This window comes from Nothoprocta perdicaria, unplaced genomic scaffold, assembly GCF_003342845.1.
Source record: "Nothoprocta perdicaria isolate Ctin4 unplaced genomic scaffold, notPer1 scaffold_3, whole genome shotgun sequence".
Lineage (NCBI taxonomy): Eukaryota > Metazoa > Chordata > Aves > Tinamiformes > Tinamidae > Nothoprocta > Nothoprocta perdicaria.
Genome location: NW_020455532.1, coordinates 2652919 through 2665383, shown reverse-complemented (window position 1 = coordinate 2665383; position 12465 = coordinate 2652919).

The window sequence follows — 12465 nt, the reverse complement described above, 5'->3', positions numbered from 1 at the left end:
TGACAGTCATGCACTTCCATGGGTCTGAATTAATCTCTGGAGGAAGTCTTCCACTGAAGGTAATAAAGATCCCCTAGGGATGAATTTGGGGCACTCTCTGCACTTTGGGCTAATTTCCATTTTGCACCTCTCTCCTCATCCATTTTATGTGTCTAGAAATGATCTTCCATGAGGGAGAAATGGCACAGTGACTTCTCCCGAGCAAGGTACAGAGAGGTTGTGACAAATGGTGCAACCCTCCCCATCTACTAGAACTAAATTTAATGGTCCTCAAATTGCTTTGCTACGCTTGATTTTAATGCTGCTATATCTAATACTTTTCTTCTCTTTGCCTTTGCAGGCGATGCTCTCCTTTCTCTGCCACCTTGGAACTGCTGTGACCAGCAGATCTTTGCTGAACTCTCGTTGCTTCTCTCTGGCTCTTCGACTGCATCTCTGACCTTGCCTCTCCTCATTTTTCACCCTCTCAGCAACCTCTCAACCTCACTGGTACATTTTTCATCAGCTTTGGCATGAAAACATGGCTCAAATTAGCTGGAATGGTGGTCTGCAGAGCGAGAGGTGGAGGCTCCATTTCAGCCRGAGCAGAAACCTTCTGGCCCCATGGCCAGCGCTGTGCCCAGAATGGTTCCGTGCAACAGGACAGCTCAAGTCTGCTGCTCGTGCCCAAGGCTTCTCAGGAACAAGCTGAGCTTGTTATGTGTTATGAAGAACCCCTGGAATGATCTGAAGTGAGCAAAGATGTGCAGAAGCTGAAGTCCTGACAAGACTTCGTTCAGTTCCCCATGGAGGGGAAGAGAATTATGAGCATGTCTAACTCTCTAGGTGGAGTTTAGCCATCGTCCAGCTCTTCCAAGCCTTCAGCCCCACTTCTGCTTGGGCAGTCCTCTCCAGCAGCCAAATGTTGGGGTCCTCCTTGCAGGGAACGGAGGCCAATCTGCATACAATGTCCCCTCAGGGTGAAGCTGAGGTCACCATTGAATGGTGTTTCCAGGAGCCGTTTGATCAAACAGAATTTACAGACCAGGACAGTTATTGACAGGACTGACAAAAGTGATGTTGCAATGATTTACAGTCCAGGTGTGTTGTCAGAGCAAGATATTTACCTGAGAACCCAAGAACGGTTAAAATTTAATCCCTAGAGTCCTTCTCTGGCTCTCCTGCAGTGTCTTGGCAGGTCATAGCTCCTGGTCCGTTTGCAGTCACCATGCAAATAGCCCAGAGTTTAGGCACATTCAGGGGAAATAATAGCAGATACAGTGATTTAAAATGTTTTTAATGGCTATAAAATTCAAGAGGTGAACTGATATAGGATGCCCTTTCCCTTATCCCAAATGTACAATTCTCTGTAATAGACTACTTTGGGTATATACACATTATTCAGGATTATCTCTGAATGTCTAGCAGGCTAAGAGTATGGATCCTGGAGATGTCAGCAGAAGGATTCATTAGAGGAGACAGCAAGTGCTTGGAAATGGGAAATGTATTCTCTTATAAACACAGCCTGCACTGGGGTTGACCTTAAGACTGAACAGAATTGGCTGGAGAGACAGGGAAGGCAGAGAAGGAAAACAATGTTCATATGCAACAGCCTCCATTTCTTGTATTAAAACTCAAGGTTTCTGTAAGTTTTCTCCACTTCATGAATGGAAGGGGCTCTAATCCCTGAAAACGGACACTGTTAGGAAGGGAACACCAAATCATCCCATATGTCCTCTTTCTTGTGAGCTAGAGCTTGTGGGTTTTGGGGGTGCACGGTCAGGCTCCAGGAGGAATTTCTCTTCCAAGCATGGGCAGATGCTTGCCCCGTGACCAACGCATTACACATTTCTTGTTGCATGAAGCAGAATATTAGTTATCATCTCCTAAAGCTTCCTAGCCACTTACTCAGAAAGGTTATAACAGGAGCTCATGAATTTGGATGAGTTCTTGCATTTCAGGTGAAAAGAAGCTGGGAAATTGTAAAACTCCTCTGTGCATGCATGGGCACACATGCACGAGGATGATTTCTCCTCAGTATCACTGCTGGTACATTTGCTTACAGGGTAAAACATGAGGAGCTTGCATGGAGTATGAAAAGAACTCAGAGAGCCAACATTGACTCCTACCTCATATCTATTAGCTGTAAATTACTTTAACATGAGTGACATCACACTTGACTCTTGGTAAAACAGTGTTAAGTTAGTGGGTAATAAAACAGCTTGACACTAATGATGGGTTCTGCGTGATAAATTACTGTCAGGGATCTGATAAGGGTTCTTGAGACTAACCTTGAACTAAATCTGGTTTGTTGCTACATCTTGTGTGCAGCGTCCCGCTTCTTACAGCAGGGATTAAGGGCTCGGAGCCCGATCCTGTGCTGGGTGCGGAGGGGAAAAGGCTGCTCATGAGCAGGAGCATTTCCAGAAGTGACTTCCAAACATCAGCCCGCTCCCACGAGCCGAGGGGAGAGGGTTTGGCCCCAACGGCGYGAGCATCCGTCCAGTTACGCCGTCCTCGTGGCGAGTGTTTCTGATGTAGGAACAATGCCCATCRGTGACAGAAATATCTGGAATTCTGCTGTTTTGTTTCAGGCTTTATGCCTYGCTCTGGATCCTGAAAATTTCCCTTTTTTTCTGTTTGTGTGCGTGTGTTTGGTATGATGGATTTCGTTGCTGAATGGCGTTTTTTGGCCTGTGTCAAAGCGACGTGTTAAATCTATCACGGGAGACGCCAATGACGTCAGTAAGAGCAGCGGATGCTCGGCAGCTTGCAGGATCAGGCCTCATTCAAAGACCTTGTTTTACTTGCAAAAGATTGGGAGAAAGCTCTATCCCCAAGAGCTGGGCGCTGGCCAAAGTCTATGCAACACATGGGTTTTTGAATATTTTTTACATGTATTTTCTTTGGACACTCACCAGGGTGCTGCTTGGAAAAGGCTTCACAAACTGTTTTACATTGTTATTATTATTTGAGGCTCAGTTTTCGTCTGTCCTTCAGGTAACATGCTTAGGAGATATTTTTTGTATTCCTTCTTGTGTAAACCATTGCATTAAAACATCTACCATAGCTCAGTCTCATGCCCGATCATCATTGCCCAGGCCTGTTTATTATGACTGGTCTAATCCAGGCATACTTGAGTATTATAAACGAGTATAGGTTTCAGTGAAGAGACATTTTCACTATATTAATCCGGATACCTCAWTAGTCTACAATTTTGTCAGCCTCCGTATTCAGATGTAGCAGTTTTAATGCAAGCCATGACGAATGCATCATTCTGCAATGAGTAGAGATTCTGCAATTCTTTGAGAGGCCGAGAATATGGAAACACTTGAAGATGTCTCTGAGCACTATCAAAGGTGATGCTTCAAATGCAAGAGGAAGGGAGGTCTGCAGGAGAAGTCCCTGGATGCACCTGGAGCTCTCAAGGATTCCTGGATGGTTGAGTGATGGCCACCAAACATCAGAGATGCCATTTCTGAGTTTCTGCTTCCGGATCTTTCSTAAAATATGAAATATTTATTGGTGCTTGAGGCTGATTGGGATGGGAGCCGGGCTGTTGTTGCAGACATCTCTGCAAAGCGTCTCCGATGTGATGAAATTTTGCCCTGTGCCGTTTTCCATTAAACACCGGTATTTACAGAATTCTTTGGAGCCGGGCTGCAGCGCACGTGGCTGCAGGGAGCCGGCATGGGCACCAGACCTGCGTGTGTCCCGCTGCTTTGGCGCTTCGCCTTCATTCCCCACTTTGATTCCCTCGGCCCGGGCGGGGGGCACAGATTCCCCACACCTTGCTTCCCACAAGCCGGCCACGAATGTGTCACACACATGCTCACAAACGCGTCTCAACTTACGCACTTTTATCTTCAATATGTCTCTTATTTCTCCTATTTTTTTCCATTTTTCTCCCCGCTTCACTCCATCACAGGTCACACCAGAGCCCAGCAGAGCAGAGGCCCCGTCCCTACCCCACCGCAGCAGAGAGCTGCCCCTTGGCGCCAGCGGCGGGCTCCGAGCCGCTTATCTGCTGGATGCACGAGCCGGAAATGCAAAATCGTTTCCAATTTCTCCTGCCATGTTGGTGCCTGTTGCAATCCCAGAACTCATGCAGCCCAGCGATCCGCATTGCACAACGCCGCGTGCACGAGCCTGGCCCGTCCTCTCGCTCCCAAACTGCTGGGTTTTGGTGCAGCACCGATGAGGCAGYGCTGGAAAATACCCAGGGGTTCCAGCAAGACAGCGCAGGCTCTGCAAGAAGAAACTTGCCTCTGTTTGTTGCGCTAATTAAGCTCATTTTTGACTCTGAGGGACTTGTTTTGGGAGGAGGACGAACTCTTATCACTCATTTTTACTTTTTGACCTTTGAGTTGTACTGTGGAGAGAGGGAGCAAGGGGCTGGGGTGGGTTTCTGAGCCTCCTGCTTCCCCAAATCCATCTCTGAGTGATGCAGGATGGAGAAAAACGTTGAGATCCGCAGCAAAGGGCAGCCTGAGGGATTTAGAAAAATCCCCTAGGGTGGGTTTGGGTGGAAACACCTATTCCTGCAACTCAGTGCTGCTTTCCAAAGCAGGAAAAAATCCAGCAGAATGCAGCCCCATCCATTAGTTTTAAGAATTAATTTGTGCCTTTTAGTCCAAATAGGCGAGGTTCCTCCGGCTAGTCTTTATCGCAGCTGAAAAAAGGAGCCCACGCATTTAATAATAATCGTTACAAACGTTCTGCATTCTTGCCTAGATTCCAGGGTTTTCCTCTAAGCTAGCTAGCCATACTGTAAAAATACGCCATAAATATCTGTCTTTGGTATAATAAAAGCAATGTTTATATTCTTGACAGAATGCATTTGTGAACTTACAGTCATTAGAGATGTAAACTGAAGGCACGAAGATAACCTCACTCCCAAATGTTCTATTTATTTCTGTAAAGTAATTTGTATGATTTATCTTATAGACTAAGGTTTATGGTTCACTTTGAACTCCAGGTTCTTAACTCGGCAATTGCCTGTTTGGGCTGAAGCGTATAAGTGATGGCAYGACCCAAAGTGCTAGATGAAAGAGAAAAGACAAAAACAAGGCAGGCTTCTGGGATTTTAACCATCATTTCCATATTCCATTGACATCTCCGGGTTAAATATTTTCCTTTAGAGGCCAATATGATCATCCCATCTGCGGGCCATATCTCCCAGTGACAAGGAAGAGTGCGGTGCAGGGGCGTCTGCCACGAGACCGGCCAGGATGTGTCCAAGGAGGGGTTCGAGGAGGTCAAATGTTGGTTTTGGTCCTCATTCCTGGGCTGCGTGTACATGTAGGCAAGGCTGTAGCTTGGCTGTGGATTAAAAAAGCGGCACTAGCACCACTAGAGCTCTCCAGAGGCACAAGCCCATTTCTTTGCCTTTTAACCCAGCAAAAACCCAGTAGGAGGCTCAATGCAAATCTGTTTGCTTTGTATAAGTGAGACAACCTGGAGCAGGAATGAAATGATCTCTCATTCCCATGGGCAGCTGGATGGTGGGATTCGTATGCTGTGGGAAACTTCAAGAATTCAAAACTTGTTCCATTCTAAAGCAGTGTTGAAAAGTTAGGCTCATTGAAAAAAAAAAAAGAAAAAAAAAAAACTGTTGCAAATGGGAAGTTTTGAGCATTTTTCATGTAGAAACATCCAAGCATCTTGATAATAGAAAAATGGGTGAAAGCGGAAATAACACAAAATGGTCTGGAAAGACCACTGACCGCCCCAAACGCATCAGAGCAAAACCCAGCAAGTCGAATTATTCATTTTGACACATTCTCCTTGAAACCTGATGCATTCCCGAAAAAAAATGGGCCACGCATTTCATCAAAATAACCGAAAAACAAGCTGGCAATTTTTTTTTTTTTTTTTCCCCAAAAATAGCCCTGCTATTTTTTAGCCCCGCTCCCGGCTAAGTGCTCTCCMATTACAACTAGCTGCTCTGCTGGCACACGAAGCCATCGCTGTCACAGGTGACACCTCAGCTCTCTGGCACCACTGACCATTATTCCGAAGCACAAGGAGGAGTKTTGTGCAAAGCAAAATATCTCGGTGCGTTTGGTTATCGATAGGTGGAATTCTGCACAGTCCGGGACGTGAAAAATCCCTATCTTATCTGGCCTCTGCCGGGTCAACATTACTCATGATTCAGACACCATTTACCCTGCAGGGCTGAGACCCGTGTGCTGCCTGGCTCTGACCAGCACTATTATTCACTTGCTCTTGCGAACACTGTAATTAATCAGAAATACGTGTTAACACCCTGTCCGCTCTCCCCTTCTCCATCAAAAATCCCCACCAGACGCCCAGCTTCTGAAAACTGCCCTTAAAGAAGCTAATGGGAAAAATTGCYGTGGGATTCATCACACTTTGGCCCAGCCACTGGATTTTGTTCGTGTCCCAAGGCAGTCAGGGAGCCTGGGGAAAACAAGGGGGTTCCCTTCTCCCTTTCCGGCTGTGGTAGCATCTGCTGACGTTACAAAATGGGCTCATTTCACCTGAAATATCGCCCATTTCCCCAGAAATGGGACATTTCCGAGTGCAGCCTGGGCAGGGCTTTGTGCAGGTCCTGGCACAGCAGGTTATGGGGCTAAGCATGGGAGCAGCTTCATCAGTGCTGGGGAAACCACGAGCATCCTTGGTGCTAAGCACACACTCGATTATTTTGTTCTTTCAAAACTTAAATGTAGAAACTACATTTAGATAAATATTTTTATTTAGATAAATAGAGCCAGGCTGAAGGTGCTTGAGAATAAATATGTGCCAGCTTCGTTGGCTCTTTTGCTYCCTGGTGGCAGAAGCATCCCGGGCACGGGCAGAGCTCCGGCATTGCTGGACAGTCATGGAAACACCTTTCATCCTGGCTGGATGATCCCAGCGCTTGCATGGGGCAGGTCCCTGCTATTGCACATGGTGCACACCGGCTTCAAAGGGACAATTTAAGGATGTTGCCTGGATGATGCCCCTGGAACACCCCAGCACCTCTCGGGTACCAAAAAAGTGGCTCTGGCCGGGCCRTCCTTGGCGCTGCCCCCATGGGTGTCCCCACACCCGTTGGTGGGGTGATAAGAACTGCACAGAGGCTGTTTTCCCTCTCCAGGGCTGACCGGCGCCTGACCTCGCTCCTGACARGTCCTGGGGGGCACCCGCTGTCCCCCCGTGTCACTGCGAGGGATGGCAGCACCTCGGATGCTCCGCAGTGGTGTTGGAGGGTCTTGGTGCAACGTGTCGGGCACCTTCGGCAAGTCCCGTGAGCCCAATCCATTGCTCCTCTGGGGACAGATCTGCCTGCAAGAAAGTGAGGATACCAGGGTGTTTCAGAGCCAAAAAATGTGTCTGGTGAAGCCCTGGCAGAAGCCACCAAAGTGGGACAGAAGAGCAGTCTGAGGGTGGCACTGAGCCCTGGTGGGCAGGGAGGAAGGAAAAGCAATCCAGGTCTCCCTTAATATTTCCAAATGTTGGGAACATCACAATCTGCAATTTTTAAGCTTTTTTTTTTTGGTCAACTATGAGGTGTGAAAACACTGCAATAAATGAAAGSCGAGATAATTGCACAATAACCTGAGTGCAGGAGCAGTGGCAAGGAACAAAAGGAACAGCACTCGTTACAGGAGCCRGGGCAATTCCACACGAGCTGGAAGCTTTATCGTGCAAAGCAAATATTGCACGGCAGGAAYCTCTCTGTTTCGCAGCAGTGCGGAAGCTCCACGCTAAGAATCACCCAGGTTCCTCCAAGCTGAACCCTGGACACACTGGGGACCCTGCACCCCGCTTGCATCCATGCATCCCTCCTGCTGCTCGGACCTGCATTAACCTGCAAGGAAAATAGGTGCTGGGAAAAGAGATGGATGAGGAKGCTAAGGAGATTATGAAGCTCATTGAAGAGATAGGGCTGAACATAGACTGTTTTATCCTTGAGATTATTCATCTCAGAGACCTTTCAAATAAATATTGTGAATGCAGCTGAGAATTACAAAGGCAACACAAAGGCATTTTGAATAAACAAGTTAAAACTAATAAAAATCATCCACTGGAAAGTAAAAACACAACAGAAAGGTTCATATAAATGACAGCTCTGATGGTAGAAATGCATTTTCCGCAACTTAATGCATATAATAGAAACACTAACACTTGTTCACAGCACTGAAAGATTTGCAGCTGTGCTGTTTTGGGGCACTCAGATTATTCGTTTCACAGATTTTTATTGTCAAGCTCCTTCAGCAAAATGACACCGCTTYATTCCAGTTCTTTTACTACACAGGTATTTTTTTTTTCAGAAAATGATCTTATTCATGTTTTCAGAAATAGGTTTTTCCTTTTAGTGCTTCCGACAAACTTTTACAAATAACACCCCACTAGAGCTCTTATGGCCCTGCTAAATCACTGAAACAACACACTAAAATATTAGAATCGGTTGACTCAAGGAGTTTAACATTTTGAATGGAGATAGGGCCTGAACAGTCTCTGAAGACAGCAGCGATTTCAAGCATACAAAAAAAGGAAAAAGGTAAATTTGAAAAGGGAATTTGCAGCTAGGGGCCATGGAAGGTGGATATTTGGGAGGATGGGGCCGGGTATCCCATTTGCTGCTGCTGCCAGGGCTGTGGTTGCAGAATAAACACCCGTGGCTGCTCAGGAGCAGCTATTCTACAAGGAATACCTCTATTTATTAACTTATTATTTTTTAATTTGGCTGATTTTGTTTTGAAAGTGGATCAGGATAAACCAGAAGGAGGTGATCAGAAATACAGAATGAGCACTTGCGTGTGGGATTTTTTCAAGCAACAAACTCACCCTGAAATCACCCCCGGAGTGACTTCCTCGAGCCCTTGGTGCCAAATTCCGCTCAGCCCTAGGCTGTGCTCATCCCCGTGGTATCTGACCCATATCCCTACCATGTAGCTGGCACCTCTTGGGTCTTTGCCGCTTTGTCCTTCACGGTCTTGCTTGCAGAAACCCGCTGCGTTGGAAGGTTAAATCAAAAGCAAAAGTCCCGCGTGCTCTGGCCAGTGCCGGGGTTTTCACCCTGTTTCTGGGAAGGGYGATCTCCGTGAACGGGTGTTGGAGCAAACACGGTGCAGCGCCCGGCACGCCGCAGACTTTGCCCTGCACGGGCACCCGATCAACCCCCAACGTCACCGTCGCGGGGCCAACGAGGTGCCCAGCGCTCGCTGTGACCACGGCGAGAGCCTGGGAGCAACAGGCAGCGCTGGGAATCCCGCCGGGATGCCGCTGATGGCAATGTAAATAAATACAGCTTCTCTTTCTCCACAGAGATGCACATTTGAGATACCTCCACCCTGGCTGCTGGAGGCTTTGGGGATCCTCAGTGGATTTGGGGATCCTTATATGTGGGTTCAGGTTTTCCGGGGTACAGTCTCCAGATGGAAAATACGGATTGTAGTGTGGGCATGCCCCAGGGATGCACCAGCCCCGTGGTACCTGTGCAGGCTGCAAATGTCCCGCTGGTGCCGCGCACCCGACACCCTCTTCCCGGCCATTCGTTAGTGCCATCTTCAGGCAAAGCCTCACTATTGCCGGAGCAGCGGAGCCGAGCGCAGCGCCTGATCCCTGCATCCCAGCGCATCCCCTCGCATCCCCGCGCTGCGCCTTCCCAAGGGCCAGGCTGCCCACGGCTGATTTACGGTGCTTTTTAGAGCCGAACTGCAGAGAAGCCACCAATAACAGTGATGAAGGGCCCGGCAGCAAATAGTGGCTTTTTTGCCCGTGCAAGGGAAGGGTTTGTAGCAGCGTCCCCACTTCAAAGCTAATGGCAGAGGCACAGGGAGGCTCTGACCTTTCGCAGTCCGCCTGCTCGTGTGGGTTATATCATGTCAGCAGCCGGCGGCTATATAAACTCTACCTGCCTTTGATGAGGCCCTCRCAGACCTTTAAATGGGCGCAGTGAGACCAGGCTCTCTGCGAGGAGGAGACGCGTTTGCAGCCGCTGTTATCACACAGGGCTRGTCCATCGTGCAGAACAAGCCTGTGAGTTTGGTGCCAGGTGTTGGTTTCAAGCTGGTTTTTCTTCTTTTTCCACCCAAAATGCAGCCCCTTGCATGGTCTGCGGAGGCCACCTGCACCAGGTCTCCTGCAGAGACCCGCCAGTAGTTTTTTTTTTTTTAGCAAAAGAACAATTTCTAATTCTCTCTTGGAGACCGAGTGCTTGGAAACAGAAAGTTTATCTCTTTTGCTTCTAGCATCTCTTTCTAAGTTTTAACACCCTTTTTGTAAGTGTTTCGAATGCTCACCTTTGATGAGGATACTTCAATCCATCAATGACTCCCAGGGAAGCACCTGCAGCCAAAGCCCCTTCTGCATTAGGATGTGTTGCTGATTCCTGGGATCCAGGGCCTCTGAGCCCCCAGGTCCTGGTAAAGAGGCAGGAATTTGCAGTCGGTGCCAGCTGCCAGCTCTGCCCTTTGGAGTCTAGTTTGGGAGCGGGGCGATGGGTTGGACCATCAGGAGGGCAATGGGAGGCTGATCCAGCTCTCTGATAATGCAGAAAAGTCTCGCTGTCTTTTCAGATCTTACAAACCACAGCCAAAAGGTAAAAATAAAAAGGAAAAGGAGAGGGGGAGGGAAAAAGTCATCATTACATTGACACCTGCAGATAACTTTTACAATGAAGCATTGGCTGGAATAACCACCCTCCTAAACAAAGCTGATTTATTAGGAAAACTCATCCGTTTACAGACTATAAGTTAAGGGTTCAGGGCTCTGTGCACAGCAGTGTTTCAGTCATCAAGGAATATGGTAATAATGTTTTATTGAATTGTCGGAGCCTTCCTCTCGACAGGGCCCTGGCCATTTCRGCTGTGAAATACGCAGCGCTTTCCCTTCCAGAAGTCCTACACATTGAGCCATAAAGACAAACATGAGTGATCTTGTATCTTCTGGGGGTTTATGGTGTTATAAAATATGTTTTATGTTCCAATCAGCGGCGACAATTTATGAACAGAGAGGCTTGAAAAAGATATAACATCGGACTATGTATTTTAATATAGTTTGAGAGAACTGTAATGCCTTGAATGACATTTGCTCTGAGCACACATGGAAAATGAATAGTAATGCAGCAGAGATTGATAGCTTATTTCATCAGGAAGGGGCTTCTGCAAGAAGTGTTTTATGGGTGTTATAGACGATAACTAGTTGGTCTAAAGCAGAGGATTTATTTGGCCGTACGGCTACTTTCTCTTAGAATGCTAAAATTGTCCAAGTGTCTTATTTGTGAATTTTTTAAGCATTAATTCCAGGATTTTTTTCCCCCCTGTAAATACTAAAATTAGAGCCAGAGGTGTACACCAGCTATTTTTATTAATGCCTCATTTTATTTACACAATACCTCAGCTACAAGAATGCATTATGAAGCTGAACACATCTGTTCTCTATGCAACTCCCTGGGGGAACTAAAAGCTTCTCGGAAGTGGAAACGACCCCTCAGCATCAGCCTGTAGCTAGAGCRCGCTCCTTGTTGAGCACTGGGCACATTTAAGCATCCCGTTTTCCAGATCACCCGGCATATTTATTGCCGTGGCTGGATTTTCTGTGCGTTCAGCATGTTTTGGTAAAGCAGCCTCAATGCTGCCGTTATCGCTGCCTGCAGAGCACCCACAACAAGGGCACCCAAAACCTCACCCAGCGGGTCCTGTTCCTCCTGGAGGCAACGCCAGGGGTGAATGCTTCATTCCTCGACATCCACCTCATTGCATCCCCTGATTTATTTGTACGCTAAGAGTTTTATTAATGGTGTTGACTCTCCTGTGCTTAGTACATGTCCCTCCGCAGTAATTAAGCATTAACTAATATCTGCTCATTGAAAAGCATAGGAGCGCTTTATTATTGGGCAGGAAAAGGCTGCATTGATTTAGAAGACACAGTTCACATGGTAATTTCTGTGCTACCTTAAAAATCACTGCAAAGTGATCTCTGGAAGGTAATAAACAAGATGCAAAATCACCATGATAACATAAATCACCATGAACTCACTTGATATTAATAACGAGCGTGCCATGGATCCATCCAAGGGAATTGCTTTGTAATGCAGTATCAATGTACCATTATTTTAAAGTGTTACTAAAGTAAAGAGGAAAATGGGATTCTTTATAGCATATGTGGGATTTTATTAAGCTCTTGTGTGCAGAGAGGAAGAAATGGGAGTGCATGGGCACAGCTAGCAGTGACGACATCTGCTAAGCACAATCGCTTTGTCCTTCCAAACAAGTGTCACCCATATCCCTCTGTGGAAAAAACATGTCCTTAAAGACAGAGCAGGAGAAATTAATTTGCAAAAAAAAAACGACCAACCTTCTTGTTGCAGAAGGCCACTGGATATCTTGAAGCTCAAAACCAGCATCTCCCTCTGCTCCACGTGGTGCAGTCCCAGCTCCCATGGTGTCCCAGGGTCAGGAGAGGATGGGGACCAGACCTTCCGGAATAGGGAATTATGTGTTAGCTCAATGTACAGAYGGACATAAGAGA